Consider the following 18863-nt stretch of genomic DNA (forward strand, 5'->3'; position numbering starts at 1 on the left):
ATGAAAGGGAATGTGTTAATATGAATACTCAGCATTAGAATGTTTAATGGGTAAAATCACTATTATAAAGATCAACCTAGAATATAAAACAGCTCCAAACTTAGTATCATGAAGAAAATTTTTTATAAATTATGTTGCTATATTATCTTTATATAGTTATATTTGTCATTGAATTTGAATTAAATATAAATTCCTAAATGAAGTAGACAAATATTTGAAAACAAAAAGGTAAAGATCAGAATGATCATATGCTTTGGTCAGATAAACTTACATATTTTAGATTTTGTTGTAAGTTCTTCATTTTTTAACTAGCAAAAAAAAGCACATTTTCCTCTTTTATCATTTTATAAGTAATGCTTGAAAGCAAAGAGGATGGGTGATAGGACAGTGATGGATGAGATATAATTAGAGGAAAACTGATGAAGGTTGCATGAACTAAGAAAGAGTAATTTGAATCTAAAAAGCAAATAAAGAAGAAATGAAAAACAGGTTCACATTATTTAAAATAATTTTCACATTTTTAACAAACATTGGCCATTTGTAATGTGAAATATTTTTGAAGTTTCTTCACTGACTTAATAAATTCATAAGAAACTAACCATATAAAAGGACTCACATATTATGAATATAGTTATGCTAAAAATATCATGAGTAAAAATTCTGATAATTATTAATATGAATTGTATTGCCTGACATAATAATAAAACACATATAATCCTGAGCGGATAAATGGATTCTCTGGTAGTAATATTACTATCACAAGTTTGCACAAGCTCAAAGAGTTTTTATCTAAAGGCCTTGAGATATTATTTTGTGATAAAAGTTTTACGGGATTTATGACAAATATTTCCATTTACAGACAGTGATGAAGAAAGTGAAGCATAGAAAAGGCTGTTAAAACTGCTAAAGTTGTCCTTAAACCAAAAACCAAGATGGACTAAGATGTTCACTACTTTCTACGACTGGTGTTAAAAGTGGACTTTTTGTCTAAATGTAATACAATGATGCCTTATACACATTTAATAGACCAAACTTTTCACAGTAAGAGTTAACTTTAAATATGTAAACTGGTGGCCTTGTTAATATGGTAACTTAAATCCACAATGATATATATATATGCTTAATATCAGATTCACTCCTAAATGCAGGCTTTGACTCAGGTATTAGAGGACCACACAGGAGCACAGAATGGGAAAAGAAAGTTGGTTTAAGGATCTAATTTTGTAACTTAACATAACCAAAGGCAAGTTTTTGTTGTTTTTTGGGTTTTTTTACATTTTAAAATATTTTTTAAATTTATTTTACTCTTGAGAGTATTACAGATGTCCCCCATTTTCTCCCCTTTACCCCCCTCTCCCCATCTCCCATTCCTCCCCAGGTCTTCACCTGTCTGCTGTCTGTGTCCATGGGCTGTGCGTACACGCTTATAAGTTGTTTGGTCAGTCTCTTCCCACCCTCCTTCCCGGCTTCCCTCTGAGATCTGTCAGTCTGTTGCATGCTTCCATGTCTGTGGTCCTATCTTGTTCATCAATTTATTTTATTCCTTAGATTCCACATATAAGTGAAATCATGTGATATTTGCCTTTCTCTGCCTGGCTTATTTCGCTTATAGTAATAGTCTCCAGGTCCATCCATACTGTCCCAAAGGGTACGAGATCCTTCTTCTTTACAGCTGCATAGTATTCCATGGTGTGAATGTCCCACAGCTTTTTTATCCACTCATCTACTGATGGGCACTTGGATTGTTTCCAGATCTTAGCTATTGTAAATAATGCTGCTATAAACATAGGGGTGCATATATTCTTTCTGATTGGTGTTTGGCAAGTTTTGATTTCAAATAATATGTCTGAATAGTACTGAAAGAGTTACTGATATGAAAAAAAAGTAACTTTGAATCTCCACCTTCCCCATCTGCTACCAAAATTCCAAGTGAAAAGTAAAAAACAAAACAGCAAGAGTACTAAGAGGTTTTTTTGGTTTCTGTCTTCTGTATTTTGGTTTTTTATGTTTTAGAGGGAAGTTAGGAAGAAATAAATAAATATGGCTCTAAAGCCAGCAATTATAAAGGAAACAATTGGATACATTTTATCTAACGAAAATGCAAAATTTTTCTCTGAGAAAACTATAAAAACCCACAAACTAAAACACTGTGTGTAAGCTATGTAATTGACAAATGCTTATATTATTGATAATTTAAATGTTGTAGCATTTAAGGCATAGAACAACTCTTGTCTGGAAATGGTGTGCAGTATCCCCAAGCTGATCCTAAGAAAAGAATTCACATGTGGATAATTTATGTGGAAAGTGCTTAAAGCAATGGCAGGAGAGGGGTTAAGTGAGACAAGGAAGTGAAGACAGCGAATAAAGGGAGCATTATCATAGTAGTTACCAATGTGGGTGACAATAGCTTAATCCTACAGGAAACTCAGGGAAATGGTGTATAACACAGTCCTCAGAGTTATAAACACAAGGGTCAGCGAGATGGGTTGTTTACCACCAATTCCTGCCAGCTACTGGTGCAAAGCTGCCTTAAAGCGTGTTAATTCTCTGACACCTGCAGTCTGTGCTGTGTTGGAGGTGGAGTGGTCCCTGTGGCTTTGGAGAACACCTTCAAAGAAACAGATGCAGATACTGGCAGCTGGAAGTTGGCTGGCACTCACTGGAATAGCCTCCAGAGAAATGGCAGAGTTTCTATAGCCTCTGCAACAAGGAGCAAATGATGTAATTCTAATGGTAAAATAAACTGGTAATTTACATTAAAAATACACAAATGTTTGAAAGTTATAAAAATTAAGGATCAATTTCATTAGCAATCAAGTAATGCAAATTTTAAAATATATGGATTTTGCATATTTAAAATTATATAATCTAATGAAGAAAATAAACTGATGAACAAAACAGATACAGAAAAACTGAAACATGCAACAGACTGACATATTTCAGAGTGAAGTGGGGGAGGACGGGAAGAGATTAATCAAAGAATTTATAAGCATATATGCATAGCCCATGGACAAACAATAGTGTGGAGAAGGCTTGTGGGGGGAGCGGGGTGGAGGAGGCCAACTGGGAAAAAAGGGGACATCTGTAATACTTTCAATAATAAAGATTAAATCTATTAAAAAATTATATATTTATATAAGTCAAATTATTATGCCATACATCTTAAACCATGCTGTAAACTATGCTGTATAATCTCTAAAAACTGGAAAAAATATTTTTAAAGGTTTTTTCTTATGTGAGAAAAATACTCTGTCATATGTTGGTTGAAATGTAATTGATAAAAGGTTTATACAAAATATTAAACCAATATGTTTAACAGTGTTCGTTTTACATTGGCCCAACAGCTCCACCCCCAGATCATCCTATTCACAGGCTCTCTAATGGGATATATTTATGTGTGTTCTGTAGAACATAATACTAAAATTAAGGTTGTTCTCTCTTTTTTTAATAAAAAAAATGGTTTTTATTGATTTTAGAGAGAGAGGAAGGGAGAGGGATAGAGAGATGGAAACATCGATGAGAGAGAAACATGGATCGGCTGCCTCCTCCACAGCCCCCTACTGGGGACCGAGCCCACAACCCTCGTATGTGCCTGATGGGGAATGGATCGAACTGTGACCTCCTGGTTCATAGATTGACGCTCAACCACTGAGCCACGCTGGCCAGGCAAAGTTGTTCTCTTTTAACTTTTCACAGATCTGATACAACTCTTATACTAAAACGTAACTTTTTACATAGGTTAGTGTCTTGATTCATACTAATGCCAACTTCTTATATTAATATTTTGGATGCAATAGAGAAAATAAAATCCTAAGAGAAGGATATATATAAATTTTTTGTTTGTTTATTAAGGTAAAAAATATATAAGGTCAACTATATTTTAATAATTCCTAGAGCACCAAATAAGAGACTTTAAGTATTCACTTGAAATAGCTGGCAGAATTATTTATTTCTACTGCAGTGTTAACAGCATATCCATCACTGATGTTGCTGCAGTATTACAAACTAGTTTGTTTTTTTAAAGAACAGAAATTATGATATTCATGTCAATGTAGTCTCCTAATCCCTTGTCATATTTTAACAGAATAAGTAAAAAAAAATAAAATAAAAAAACAAAACACTTTTAAGACCAAGTATATGGTGAGAAACTAGAATTTAAATTAGTTTACAACTTTTTTCTAGTTATTACATAACATTTATTGTTATTTCATATTTTAACATGAATCATTTGGTGGTAATCACAAGAGCTATATAGATGTATATCTTAAAATATATTATTACAAGATCAACTGTCCTTAGGTGGTGGTCACAGTAACCATGTATTACAAATCCTCAGGACCACCCACAGGAGCAGCATGGAGGGCCTCTGCCCGTTGCCCTGTGCCTGGAGGCCCTGCACAGCACAAACCCACAAAGATAAATGCATTAAAGAATGTATGGAGTCCTGATCATTGATGCCGTGCTCAGTACTGGTACTACATTACCCATAACATTACAAATCCACTTCTAAAACTAACACCATTTACCTCAGGGAAACATTTCACATCTCTTTTCCTTTATCCTGAAAAATAAAGAGTGGCACCATCCAAAGTCATGAGGTTTATAGTATGTGCTCCTGTCACCTTTGGACACAAACATATTTCAGAGAGGAGACAATCTGAGTAGTGGAAGTACTTAAGTAAGAGAGGAGACAAATTAACTGTCAGTTTTCCTCTCAGATAGGACAGATGCAATAGTTTTTTTCTTTCAGCTTTATTGAGGCATAATTGACAAATAATTTTTTTATATTTAAGATATAAAATTGATGTTTTGACATACATATACATTGTGAAATCATCACAATCAAGCTAATTAACACATCCATCACCTCACATAGTTACCATTTTGTTTTTGTGTATATGCATGGTGAGACCGCTTAGGATTTGCCCTCAGCAAATTCCAAGTTTGCAATACAGTATTGTTAGCAATAGTCACCATGGTGTACATTAGAGCTACAGAACCTACTTATCTTGCATAACTAAAACTCTGTATCCTTTAACCAACATCTCCCCATTTCTCCTCTCTCCCAACCCATGGCAATCACTATTCTATTCTGTGCTTCTATAAGTTTGACTATTTTCGATTCCACATACAAGTGAGATCATGCAGTATTTGTCTTTTTCTGCCTGGCTTATTTGACAGGTTGATCCACATTGTCACAAATGGCAGGAATTTCTTTGTTAAGGCTAAATAATATTTTAGGTTGTTTTCATATCTTAGCTATTATAAATAATGGTGCAACAAATCTGGGAGTCTATCTCTTAGAGATACTGACTTCATTTCCTATGGATATATACCCAGAAGTGAGATTGCTAGATCATACAGTAGTTTTATTTTTAATTTTTTGAGGAATCTCCATACTGTTTTCCATAATGGCTGTACCAATTTACATTCCCATCAACAGTGGATCCCTTTTTCCCACCAACACTTGCTATCTGTAGTCTTTTAGATACTAGCCATTCTAACATGTATGAAGTGCTAGCTCACTGTGGTTTTGATTTGCATTCCCTGATGATTAGTGATGATGAGCACTTTTTCATATATCTGTTGTCCATATTTATGCCTTCTTTTGAGAAATGTCTATTCAGATCCTTTGCCCATTTTTTAATTGGGTTGTTTGAATTTTTGCTATTGAGTTGTAAAAGTTGAGAAGAACAAATCTGAAAGCATCACATATCCTGATTTCAAAATATATTATGAAGGCACGATAATCAAAACAGCATGGTATTAGCACTAAAACAGATGCATAGACCAACAAAAGAGATTATATAGAGCCCACAAATAAGTCAACACATCTACAGTCAACTGATCTTTCACAAAGGGGCCAAGAACACAAATGCAACAAAGTTTTACATAACAAGACATCATTTCCCAGTAGCACAGAGCATATCTTTTTTTGTTTTCTTTGTATGTACCACAAATTGGCATGGTCTTCACAATAGTTGAAGGTTACATGGTGGCCCAGGAACATTTAGAGTATTAACAACTCCTATAACTTTTTTAAGTAGATCTATGTGACATAACATGCACACAGCATAAAATTGTTTCTTTATATTGGCAAAAATAGGTTTACAGTTGTGAGTACGTGAAACACAGTTTATCCTTGTATTATTATTCATTAATTATTGTAGTATTTTCCATATGAACAACTGTAAACCTATTTTTGCCCCATCCTGTATATACAAACATCCACAGATAAACATAATACTGTAGGAATAACATTTAAAAAACATAAACCCTAGAGTCTCTGTCCTGATTACCATCCGTGCCCTATGTGCTCCTCCCCAACTCAATTGACTTGTCATTCCGTGTTCCCTGAGTCAGGAACAACCCAGCAGAAAAACAATTAATTCATAAATACTGAAAGAAACTATCTGTGTTTATCTCTGCAGTACATACTTGTAAGTATAACACACATAAAGGAAAGCTCTTTGAAGTCCTCAATGGCTTTTAAGAGTGTAAAGTGGTTCTGTGATCAAAATGTTTGAGAATCACAACTAGGAACCTGGTTGTTTCCATGTCTCTACGTAGGTGAACCTGAAGAAATCCTGTTAGAGAACTCCCTTCAAAAAATATAAATTCATTAACCATTTATATGTGTATAACAACAATGAAATAATTTAGCACACGTGACATTTTGTTATGTAGTTTGGATCAAACATATTCAGGCTCAGGACTAACTACGGAAAATCATTTAAAGACAGATTTGCAGCTTAATTCAAGGGGCTTATCACTTCATTTACAAGAGTAGACTCTACAGAAAAAAAAAGATCTCTACAGAAATGGAGAGGAATCTACTACATAAAAGAAGTAAAGCTGTCTTTTAAGGATGACTCTCACATGGCAGTGATTCCTGATACAGTCTCAGGCTTTATGTCAGCTCATGAAACTTGCTCGAAAGCATGGGAGTGAATGACCTTTTTATTTTTGAAATAGCTATTTCAGAGAAAGCTTTGTCTGCACAATAAGGCGAAAGTAAAGTGCTTTGGTATACTACATATACCTTACAGGTTTCAATGCCAGTTTAGTGACATGACAATGACTATTTGGGGCTTCTGAACAATATTTCTAGAGCACCAGACATGACCCCTTTTTTGTTACATAATAAATAGTAAGTAGAGGGGAAAAGTTGCCAAAGCTTAGATGACCTAGTGAATACACATTTAAAAGACTTGGAAAAGTAAACTACTGCACATGAATGCATGTTCTGTCAACTTGAGACAGAGGACATCTATCATATCCCAACAATAATTCATCATAATTTGGTTCCTTTCAGCCTTTGACCAGTAATTTGGACATGATCCTCCTAAGGGAGCAAAGCATTTGTAGATGAGGCTTCATATTGATGGATCTGTTAAATTAGGTTTTACCTTGTAGCTACTGAGCAATTGAGCTGCTGAGGTTCACCGCCCCATCCCAACAAGAGCTTTTGTGTACTTCATCACATACAACTACCAGAATTAGAACACTGCAACAATCCCATCAGAATTAAAGAGGGTTGTGACGTATGGTACCAGGGGCTTTTTAAACACCTCCTAGCATGGATGAAAAAGGGTGTCATTTATTCATACTTCTCTTATAAAATACACCTACTATATAATAGCAACATTCCCAGATCGGGGAATATTGTTCTAACTGTTCAATCCACAGACGGGACAAATAAGATCTGGTTAAAGGATTTATTGAGCACTTACCCTGAGTAAGGCATGGAGCCAAATGTTTTACATGCATTTTGTCTTGTGATCCCAAAGGAACCTTGTAAGGGGGTTACTGTTGTCATCCCAATTTTATAGGTTAGAAAATCGAGGTTCAAAAAGGTTAACTAATTTCCCTAAATCACAAAGTTAGTAAATGGAAGAAGGTAGGTTGTTTATTTTCTCATTCACAATTGATGATGTCATGGATTAGGCAATGTATGTATTAATTCATTAACTTATTTTGACTACTGAGATTTGTTTGGATTAGAAGTTCACATTCCTGGTAAGAACCATGAAGCACACTTGGCCAACCTACTTAAAATAAAACCATACACATTTAGATGGAAAGATTATTCTATGAAACTGATATTCACAAAATATTTCTATTAAGACAAAAATGACTTAAATGGTAATATACTGTTAAAATGGGGAAAGAAATCCAAGACGAAATCTTATAGTTAGCACAAATACAGCAATGATTCCATGGTTAATACGCATTTGTTCTTGATAGCTTAGAAAAAACACTTTCTAATAATAGAGGGAATTTAGTGTCATGAAAGCAAAACAAGCACAAACACACACTTTCAACTAGATACACCTGGCCGTGCTGATAATGAGCTATGTAAATTTGGGCAAATTAACCAGTCTGAGTCAGTTTCCTCATCAATAAAGTAAGGATCTCAGGAACTGGATGGCATGGCTATCGTTAGAAAATAGTGGTTGTATACTAAGGCCATAGTGACACAGCGAATCATTCAACAATCCATATCCTTCATATCATTCCCTAGAGTAAATTATATCAAAATAATGTGTTTACTGTCTGAGGCTGAGAATTTGCATGAAAGGGGGGAAAAAGCCAGAATTCCAATACATTTGGGAACACTGAATTAGAAGACACAGGGTATCTTCTATCAAATGTTCTTTAAAATGGAGATGAGAGGGCTGTGGTCTTACTTTTTTGTGCTTCTTAGACTATTAATACCTAAAAGAAAAATGCTATCCACAATATGCACTTTTCATGAAAATTTAAATTAATGGGGGGGAAAGACCGTAAGTAAGAAAGGAGAAAAAAAGAACTTCTCAATTCTAGGTTTACACTCCAAATCTTACTTTTTCCAGTACTCTACTACTTTTTCGAGGCCTCATTTACCAAGAAGGAGTTTTGGAAGCAGTAGCCCCTAGTAGTGGGCTAAGAAACCTTGAATTCAAGGTTGGATACAGAGGTTCCAGTCCCGCGTAGCTCTGTAATCCCAGATAAATCAATGGATTCTGAGAAAATTATTCTGTAAAATGAGTGTTTAGAGTATTTTCACTAATTCTCCAGCCTCTACTAGATATGAAATCCATTAATTGCACACTACTAATTTTAGTAACTGTCACCAAATAGGTTTCAGTAGGAGGTAAGTGAAGGGTGGCTACTAAAGCATTTGAAGGCTATTCCAAAGTGTGCCCCATAAACTAGTACCTTATTTGGCATATATAAATTGAACCCAACTTTGCTCATAACAATTTTAGGTAGTCAAAATAAAATAAATAAAATAAAATAAAATAATAAAATAAAATAAAATAAAATAATAAAATAAAATAAAATAAAAGTAAAGACTATACTAGATTAAAAATAAAACATAAGACAAAATTATGTATTATTAGAACACCTATGAAAGTATAAGATGAGATAAACCAATGAAACTGGGATTTGAACTTATAACTTATGGAATGAGCTTTGTCAGGTTATTAATTACATAAACTATGACAAGTATTGCAAAGAAAAAATTAAAGATGCAACGTGACAAATCAACATAAAGTCTGACAGAGACTGTGGATTTAGGAAGGCTTTTTATGAAAAGGACTTTATATTTAAGTTAAGAACTGTGAATGAGAAGTCACACACACACAAAAAAGTAGAGGGAATGTGAAAAGGCGACATACTGTATGATTCTGACTATATGACATTCTGGACAAACCAAAATTCTAAAGCCAGTAAGAAGGTAAGTGGTTGACAGGAGTGAGGAAGGAGAGTAAGAGGGAGGGATAAATAGGGAGAGCACAGAGGATTTTTTAGGGCAGTGAAACTACTCTGCATGATACTATAACGGTGGGTACATGTGATTATAAATTTGTCCAAACCCATAGAATGCACAACACCGAGAGTAAGCCCTAATGTAAATTACGGACTCTGGGTAATAATGGTGTGTCAAAGTTCATCAATTATAAAAATGTCCCACTCTGGTGGGGGATGTTGATAATACGGAAGATTATGATTGTGTGGAGGCAAAAGATCTATGGAAAGTACCTGAACTTTCAGATCAATTTTGCTGTGAACCTAAAACTGCTCCAAAAAATAAAGTCTACTTAAAAGTAGAGGAAAGAAAATTCAAGGCGTGTTCGATTGACCACAGTGCCTCTTCTAACTTCCACTATGTTCTCGCCTAGGGAACTTCATTGATTACTTTGATTACTGTCCTGTCATCTTAATAAATAATTACTTCTCTCCTCAGCATTCCATTAATATGTAGTAATATAATATTTAAGAAACATTTTAGTTATAATTAATACATAGCATTTGACAAATACTTTAATAATTTTATAAATTCCTAAATTTCCCAGGTGACCTTATAGCTTCCCCCATCCTATTCTGGTGGGCTCAATGAGACTTGCATTCTAAGACTGAACTCTCAGCTCTCCTTTCTTTCTCTTATGTTTTCATTCATTCTCAGAGCACCAACTACCACCTCTGTGTCACACTTCTCTAAACCTCTCTGTAAAATGCTTCATAGCAGTTAATGCTCTTAATTTATATATATATCTATAGATATATAGATAGGTAGATAAATATATGTATATCTAGATAGATATATATATAGATATACACACACACATACAGGGTGGGGCAAAAGTAGGTTTAGAGTTGTGAGTGCATGAAACAGAGTTTATTCTTATATTATTATTGTATTATTTTCCATAAGAACAACTGTAAGCCTAATTTTGCCCCACCCTGCACATATATATGTATTATAGTAGGAAAAGAGAATAAATATTTTCCCCATCTAAAACTGGTAATTTAACAACATTCTATATTTGCCCAGCAAAGCACTGCAACAATTCAAAATACCTGTATGTGGAAAATATAAAACATCATCCCCAGTTTCATAAAGTTCAAAACTTAAAATTCTGGAAGAAAGTTATGATTTCTCTTCTATGCTTCTGTTAATTGCTATACAGGACAAATGAAGCTGGTGAGCCTAGAAGTCTACATCACTTTCTCGAACTATCTGTGGTTAAAGAGCCATGGTTTCAAGTTTCCAGTCCATGTTGCAGACCAAGTCTTACAAAATAACAATAACATGAATTATATAAAAATTATCATGCCCTTGGATTTCAAAGCAAGTCAAATTCTAATATTTCTAAATAACAGCACTCATTTTCTGCCCCCATCTAGGAATGGACTGGTAATAGAATTCACACACTAGCAGGGCCCACACACTACACGCTGAAGAGCAGCGTTCTATACAGTTCCCTGGTAGGGAATTCTCTAACTTTTGAGCATTCCTTAGCAAACAGATCTTAATACTTGGTTTCCATAACTCCACAGCCTAGTTTTATTAAAAAATACCCATTTTAAAAACTAAAGGAAATAATTAGCCAAGAATAAAGAAATAGCTATCCTACATTCAAATTTCTAAGTATAAGTTGAGAAGGCAATAAATCAGAGGAGAAAGTAAATTAAATAACGAAGAATAAAAAATAGATTTTAAATGATCACAACAGTAAAAGTAAGTAAAAATGAATTTCTAGGACAAGAAATAATAAGAAAAAACTGATAAAATGATAATTTTGGGTGTAATGGATTTTCTTCATTTTCATTTTACTAAATATCTGCTCTCAGAAAGATAATTTTTACTGAGCTACTTTAATGCTGCTTAACAATTTTGAGTTCATAGGCTTATTTTAGAGCCTGGTGAAAGATAAATACATTTAAATATATTATATTTCACATTTAATTTCATAGATTCCTAAAAATTCACATGACAAATTAAGAACTCCTGATAAAGTGACAAAAATTTTAATTGTTACATTGCTTTTAGTGGAACTGCTTTAGATTTTAAAATACTACACAAACTAATGTGCAAATCATCAAGAAAGTGAGCCTATTATAGCTTACTAACTTTTCCTGAGGTTGATTTTTAGAATGTATTGATACAAATAAAGTCATTGTATGGCGCACCAAGTGGGGTCATAAATGGGTCTATGTGTAGTACTATTGGGAAGATAAACTGAAATAACGTAGGTGAAGTCCTTAGCTTAATACTTAAGAATATTTAATACTCAGTATATGTTACTTATTATCATCATCATTGTTATTGTTATATGTGCTTATGTTGGATATATAATATAAACCCAGGCTTTAAAATCTGAGATAGTAGCCCGGCCGGGTGTGGCTCAGCGGTTGAGCATCGACCTATGAACCAAGAGGTCACGGTTCAATTCCCGGCTGGGGCACATGCCCGGGTTGTGGGCCTGATTCCCCAGTAGAGGGTGTGCAGGGGGCAGCTGGTCGATGACTCTCTCATCATTGATGTTTCTATCTCTCTCTCTTCCTCTCCCTTCCTCTCTCTGAAATCAATAAAAATTATTAAAAATAAGTAAATAAAATCTGAGATAGTATACCAGAAAAATAGAAAATTAACAAGAGTAAACAAATTTTAAAAAACAACAAATAATTACAGATATCAATGAACTAATTTAAAACATCGTAGCTTAAATTATCAATTCAATCAATATATGTATCTTAAAAATTTTATGAGGGAATAGCAAACAATGGTATCCCAATTTTAAATATTAATTTTTTGTAAGAGAGAAAGTAAACTTTTCCTTGCATAGAAAGCTTTCTTCTTCAACCATTATAAAACAACCTTTTATAACTAAATCAAAAACTCCAGAAACAAATATATATTAAAAAGCTTAAGATGTCTTTAACTCTAATATTGAAAATAATCACCATTAAAAAATACAAACCCCTTTCAATGCCAAAGACTCTGTATTATTGGTCTTTCCTGGAAGCTATTAATTATGTCAGAATGGTGTTAGTCTTCTTACCCATAAACCTGCTGATTCCGGGGATGTATCACTTGAACTAACCCAAACAGCATGTAAAAATAAAAGAGACAAAACTGAAACACTAAGAAAACCCTTGAAATGTGGTGAATTTGTATTCTTTAAATTTCCCACTAATTCCATAGTTAATAGTTAAATAACCATGTTATTACTTAGTTTAAAATACTAATAACATAATGCATCCTGCATGCAAAATTTCCTGATACTGTTATTAAAATAGTATACCATGAATTAAATACTTATTTATACGTGTGATTTAAGTAAACTTGATGTGACAGTAAGTAAGTATACAAATGCTTTAGCATACTTAGATGGGAAAAAAGGAAATAATAGTAATTTTTATTATTAGACAAATATATATAATTCGTTAAGCACTACCTTAGAGCAGTCATTTTCCAACTGTTTTATCCCTTATCTCATTTAATCTTCATAAAAGTCCTACAATGTAGCTCCAGCTACAGTTATTACTCCCAAATCACAGATGAGAAACCTGCGTGCAGAAAGCCTAAGTGCTCTTTAAAGTCACTGAGCTAAGGGGTGAGGAACTAGGATTTAAGCTTCAAGTCTGATCCCAAAGCTCATGCTTTCACCCACTAAGCATTCTGCCTTCCACAAGAAGAAAACTAGTAACAACCTAATATGTCTGGCACTTCATATATTTTCTCATTTTTACAGAGGAAGAAAGTCACAGAGGTCAAGTAACTTATAAGAGTTCAATTTCCAGAGTTCTCTCTCTACTTCTTAGTATTTCTCAAAGCACTGTCTATGGGTCACCCATACCAAAGTCACCATATGCTATTTCACCAGTTAGATTCTTGAGCTTTAATTCAGCTCCAGAGATATAAACTTGATATATCTGGGGTAAGGCATTTTAAACAAGTTACCATATGAGATACTCCAGAGTCAGAGAGAGAAAGAGAGAGAGAGAGGAATAGAGTGTGTGTTTGATGAGAAGCTTTCCAGTTTTTCACTTCAGTGTCTCCATGAGAGAGTAAGATATTCATAGACTGGCAAAAAAAAAAAAAGAAAAAAAAAGGTGAAATTTAGTCTCCAGAACATGCGATGTTAACATGCAATCCTTTTACTGACTGACATTCAGGACAAAGAATAGATACTTAAATAATACTTCCTAAATAAATACCTTTGAAGTTTTCATATATATATATATATATATATATATATATATATATATATATATATATATATATATATAACTTAACCCATGTATTATAGGCTAGCACTGTTTCAAAGTGCGGAGCCCTGCTGGTCTTTCATTCCTTCAGTCCTCGGGTGGCAGACTTCACCGTGACAGCAGAAGGGGTGCTGCAGGTCCAGGCGCCACCGGCTGCTGTTTTCATGCAGGAACCACGGTGCCCAATCCTCACTGCTCGTCTCTTCATCTTGGTTTTGCCACAGAAGGGGCAAGTGCGCTTGGCACGCTGGCTGATTTCAATGTTCGTCACCCTTTTCCTGAGGGAGGCGCCATAACCGTCCCGAGTTTACCGACGATTCCCACCTTCTTGGTGCGTTTGGTCATCTTGCCACAAACCCGTTGGACCCCAAGAGCCCTTTGAAATTTTCTGATGTTAAAGTGTCACTAAGTAATATTTACAGAAGTGAGGATGATAAAATGCCAAAATATTCCTTGGCTTTTCGTTGCTGAAACTCAGAGATCTAGAGTTTTAGATGTATTTCTGTTCTTCCATAGAAAAGCTACCCTCAAGATGTTGTTTACAAAATCAGAAAAGAAATAAAGACACTTTAGGAATATATAACAGTTGGCATTTTTTATGTACTTTCTACAGGCTAGACATTGTGAATGTCTTATGAATGAGGTAAATTATTATATCTGTTTTATAAATGAGAAATCTCCAGTGTAGAAAAGTGAACCAACCTGACCAAGCTGATAAATGTGATATTAAACCTAGGGTTCAACCTTGGGTTATTTTATCCCAAAGGCTTGAATTATGCCAGCTCCATCCAATCACCACCATCAGCACGACCACCTCCAACATCACCACAGCTGTCACCACCACCACCACCGTTATCACCAGTGTCATCAGTGCCACCATCACCACAACCATCACCATGGCTACCACCACTCCATTTGTTGCTTCAACCTGTGTTTCTGAGGAAGTTTGTTTCCAGAGTCAATTGGAGTGGTGCTAGTTGTTAAGGACAGGGAGTTAAAATTCAAAATATATACCCCCAAGCTATACTGAATCAGAATATTCCATGATGGAAACTAAAAATATATATCTTAAGTACTCCCCAGGCAATTCTTACAGAAAGTAAAATGAAAGGGCCATTATATATGCAATAGTGATTGAATGTATATGGGAGTATTTCAATTATTAAAATACTTCAACAAACATTTTTAAGGCTACACAAGTATAAATAGAAGGGTAAATGGAACAATATTTTAAGTATAAATGCAGTTGTTTATCCTTTTGTATTTTGTTACATTTGGAACAGTAGGACCTAGTGCAATTTTCAAGCAAGTATAAAATAAGACTTCACTGTAAAAAACAATTATGTTTATAAGGAATAAATGATTTCCAAAGTACTGATCTGTTTGCATAATTTAGAACAAAGAAAACAATGCAATATAAATGGACTTTCAACATTTTGTGTTTGTTCCTGCAGGTAAGGCATGTTAATGAGAGCCTTATTAGGTAAAATGGGATCACACCTTGACGTGGCACAGAAAAAAATCTAGGTTAATCATTTTTTTCAAACCTCCCATTCCTTACATTTATTTGCATCATATAACTACATGCCAAACCAAGCATAACATGGGCATTTTGACACAATCATACTTCATACAAGGACATTTCAAGTGAAGAAAATTTGGAAAATGATGGCAGGTGTCTACATTTCACCATCCTCTCATTACTCTCCCCAGGTCCCCAGACTAGCCATTTGAAACTAATTCATTAATTACTTAATGAATTGTGCACATATGCTCAGAGATACAATGGCAAGATTTTTCTCTGTTGCATTTTTTATGCATAGGAGAAAAAGCAAACTATCTATTTGTCCCTCACTAAAAGAATGGAAAACAGTGGTGTAGTGATACAACAAGATGTTATCAGCAACTAAAAGTAATAAATTCTGCTTGTTTTAACATCAAAAAAATCTCAAAAATAATTGAGTCAAAAGATCCAGCTACAAAAGTTAATACAGAGCAAGAATCAATTATGTAAATATATACAAATATATATATTATACACATATATATATGAGTAATATATAATGGATATTTGGTGACTGGATTTAAAAATAAGGAAGAAGGTATTAGGAGGAAAAACTTGGTGAGACATTCAAGGCGGCAGTGAAAACAAATTTAAGGAAGAGAGACACAGGGATGGATGCCGTGTTCTGGGAAGAGGGAGCAGTCCTTCTCAGGAAATGAGGCTGGGAAGATAGGCAGTGGCCAGGCTGTGAAACACTGATGACTCTGCTAAGGAATTTGGACTTTATTATGTTGGAAATGCAGAGCCAGAAGGGATGTGATAGGAGGGCGAAGTGCTCAGATGCATGCCTTAGGAAGATAACTGACTATCACGTGGAAAGCTTGGTAACAGCATTAGGAGCCTGCTGCAATAGTTCAGGTAAACGATAATAAGCGACTCTGAGAAGAGAAAGAAGGACATGAACTTAGGAGCAGTTGTGAAGATCAAATTTACAAGCCCACAACTTCACAGAACTGAAGAAGGAGGACGGAAGAAAGATGATTAAAGGTGACGTCAAGATGGAGGCAAGAGCATACCATGGAGTAAAGACAGTCTCTTCAATAAGTGGTGCTGGGAAAATTGGACAGATACATGCCAAAAAATGAAACTAGACCACCAACGTTCACCATACACAAAAATAAACTCAAAATGGATAAAAGACTTAAACGTAAGTCACGAAACCATAAAAACCCTGGAAGAAAACATAGGCAGTAAAGTCACAGACATCCCACGTAGTGGAATTTTCACTGATACATTTCCTAGGGCAAGAGAAACAAAAGAAAAAATAAACATATGGGACTACATCAAACTAAAAAGCTTCTTCACAGCAAAAGAAAACAGCCTCAAAATACAAAGGAACCCCATGGTCTGGGAGAACATATTTGCCAAGGATGTATCTGATAAGGGGCTAATTTCCAAAGTGTTCAAAGAACTCATATTACTCAGCAAGAGGAAGACAAACAACCCAATTAAAAAATGGGCAAAGGACTTGAATAGACACTTCTCCAAAGAGGACATGGGGATGGCCAAGAGACACACGAGAAAATGCTCAAAGTCCCTAATCATCAGAGATGCAAATTAAAACCTCAATGAGGGATCACTTCACACCTGTCAGAATGGCTCCATCAACAAATCAACAAACGACATGTGCTGGCGAGGGTGTGGAGAAAGGGGAACCCTAGTACACTGCTGGTGGGAATGCAGACTGGTGCAGCCACTATGGAAAACAGTATGGAGGTTCCTCAAAAAATTGGAAATGGAGCTGCCTTCTGACCCAGTGATCCCTCTTCTAGAAACATATCCTAAGAATCCTGAAACACTAATCAGAAAGAATATATGCACCCCTATGTTCATAGCAGCACAGTTTACAATAGCTAAGATCTGGAAACAGCCCAAGTGCCCATCAGTAGATGAGTGGATAAAAAAGCTGTGGGACATTCACACCATGGAATACTACGCAGCTGTAAAGAAGAAGGATCTCGTACCCTTTGGGACAGTATGGATGGACCTGGAGAATATTATGCTGAGTGAAATAAGCCAGGCAGAGAAAGACAAACATCACATGATCTCACTTATATGTGGAATTTAAAGAACTTAATAAACTGATAAACAATAGATTCAATGACATGGAAGCATAGATGAGACTGACGAATGTCAGAGGGATGGAGGAGGGCAGGTGGGTGGAGGGGGAGAGAGTAACCAAAGAATCTATACGCATATATGCACAACCCAAGGACACGGATAGTGGTGTGGAGAGGGACTGGGGAGGGGGTTGGGATGGAGTGGAATGGGTCATTGGGGAGAAAAAGGGACATCTGTAATATCTTAAACAAACAAAAAAAAAAAACGAAAAAAAGATTTTTCCTTTAAGATAATGGGAGGGATTTGAGGGAGAAGCAGAGTTTGCATTATCAGCAGGTCTCTCAGTGGTAGACCTCAGTAGAAAGACTAGATGCATGTACCAATCCTCATAAGAAAAGGGGATTATAAAATATTTTATTAAGTGGTATAAAATTGAGAATAAAGTTATGGCACCTGAGAATAAAATAGGACAGGAGAGACTCTGGCAAACATCTGTAGACTGACATTTAAGTGGCAGGCAAACAAGGAGACATCATGACCCAAGGGGTGAAGGAAAACCAGGGGGAAGTCTTATTTCAGAATCAAAGAAAAGAAAATGTGTATTTGGCAAATAAAAAAGAGACTACCTAAATATACTTCCAGTATCTTTCCAGACATTTTGATGGCTATCTAAGTAGATTTTTAGGTAAGACTGTACTTCACAGACTCTGACCTAACTATTCAGCAAAAAATATACTCTCATATATTTCTGTTCATGAAATAAGTTATGGTCCCATGTGCAATGTCTGAAGGAAGTGACTAATTATACTTTTGTTAAAGACATAATCTTGTAGAATCAGACCTAGGAGTATAGTTGGAGAATAATAAAGAAACCAGAAATATATTAATAAAATGTAGTTTTGACTTGCATCACTGATGCTCTTTTTAATTTTTATTGTAATTTTCCCTTGGAATCTTAAGTCATGACAATGCTAATGAGGTTATAAATATTAAAAGAGTTATAGTAAAGTGACTCTACCTGTACAATAGGCAAATTTAATATATTTTTTAAAAATGGATATTTTCCCCAACACTTGCAGGGCATCTCATAGACAATTGCTACAAAAAGTATATTTTTATTATTGCTATATTCTTAAAAAGTTAGAGGGGAAAACTATATCCTTTATAACATTAAAAAACAAATCCTATCCAAGAA

General features: G+C 34.8%; 1 long non-coding RNA gene and 1 pseudogene across 2 annotated transcripts in view; both read right to left on the reverse strand.

Moving 5' to 3' along the window:
• The window catches only part of LOC308557949, a 99125-nt gene that overhangs the window by 13079 nt on the left and 67183 nt on the right, over positions 1-18863 (reverse strand). The window lies entirely within an intron of this gene.
• On the reverse strand, positions 14123-14388 carry LOC308562495 (large ribosomal subunit protein eL43 pseudogene; annotated as a pseudogene). Its single transcript has one exon. The product of its transcript is annotated as a large ribosomal subunit protein eL43 pseudogene (transcript).

The sequence above is a fragment of the Miniopterus schreibersii genome, assembly GCF_964146895.1.
Source record: "Miniopterus schreibersii genome assembly, chromosome: 1".
Classification (NCBI taxonomy): domain Eukaryota; kingdom Metazoa; phylum Chordata; class Mammalia; order Chiroptera; family Miniopteridae; genus Miniopterus; species Miniopterus schreibersii.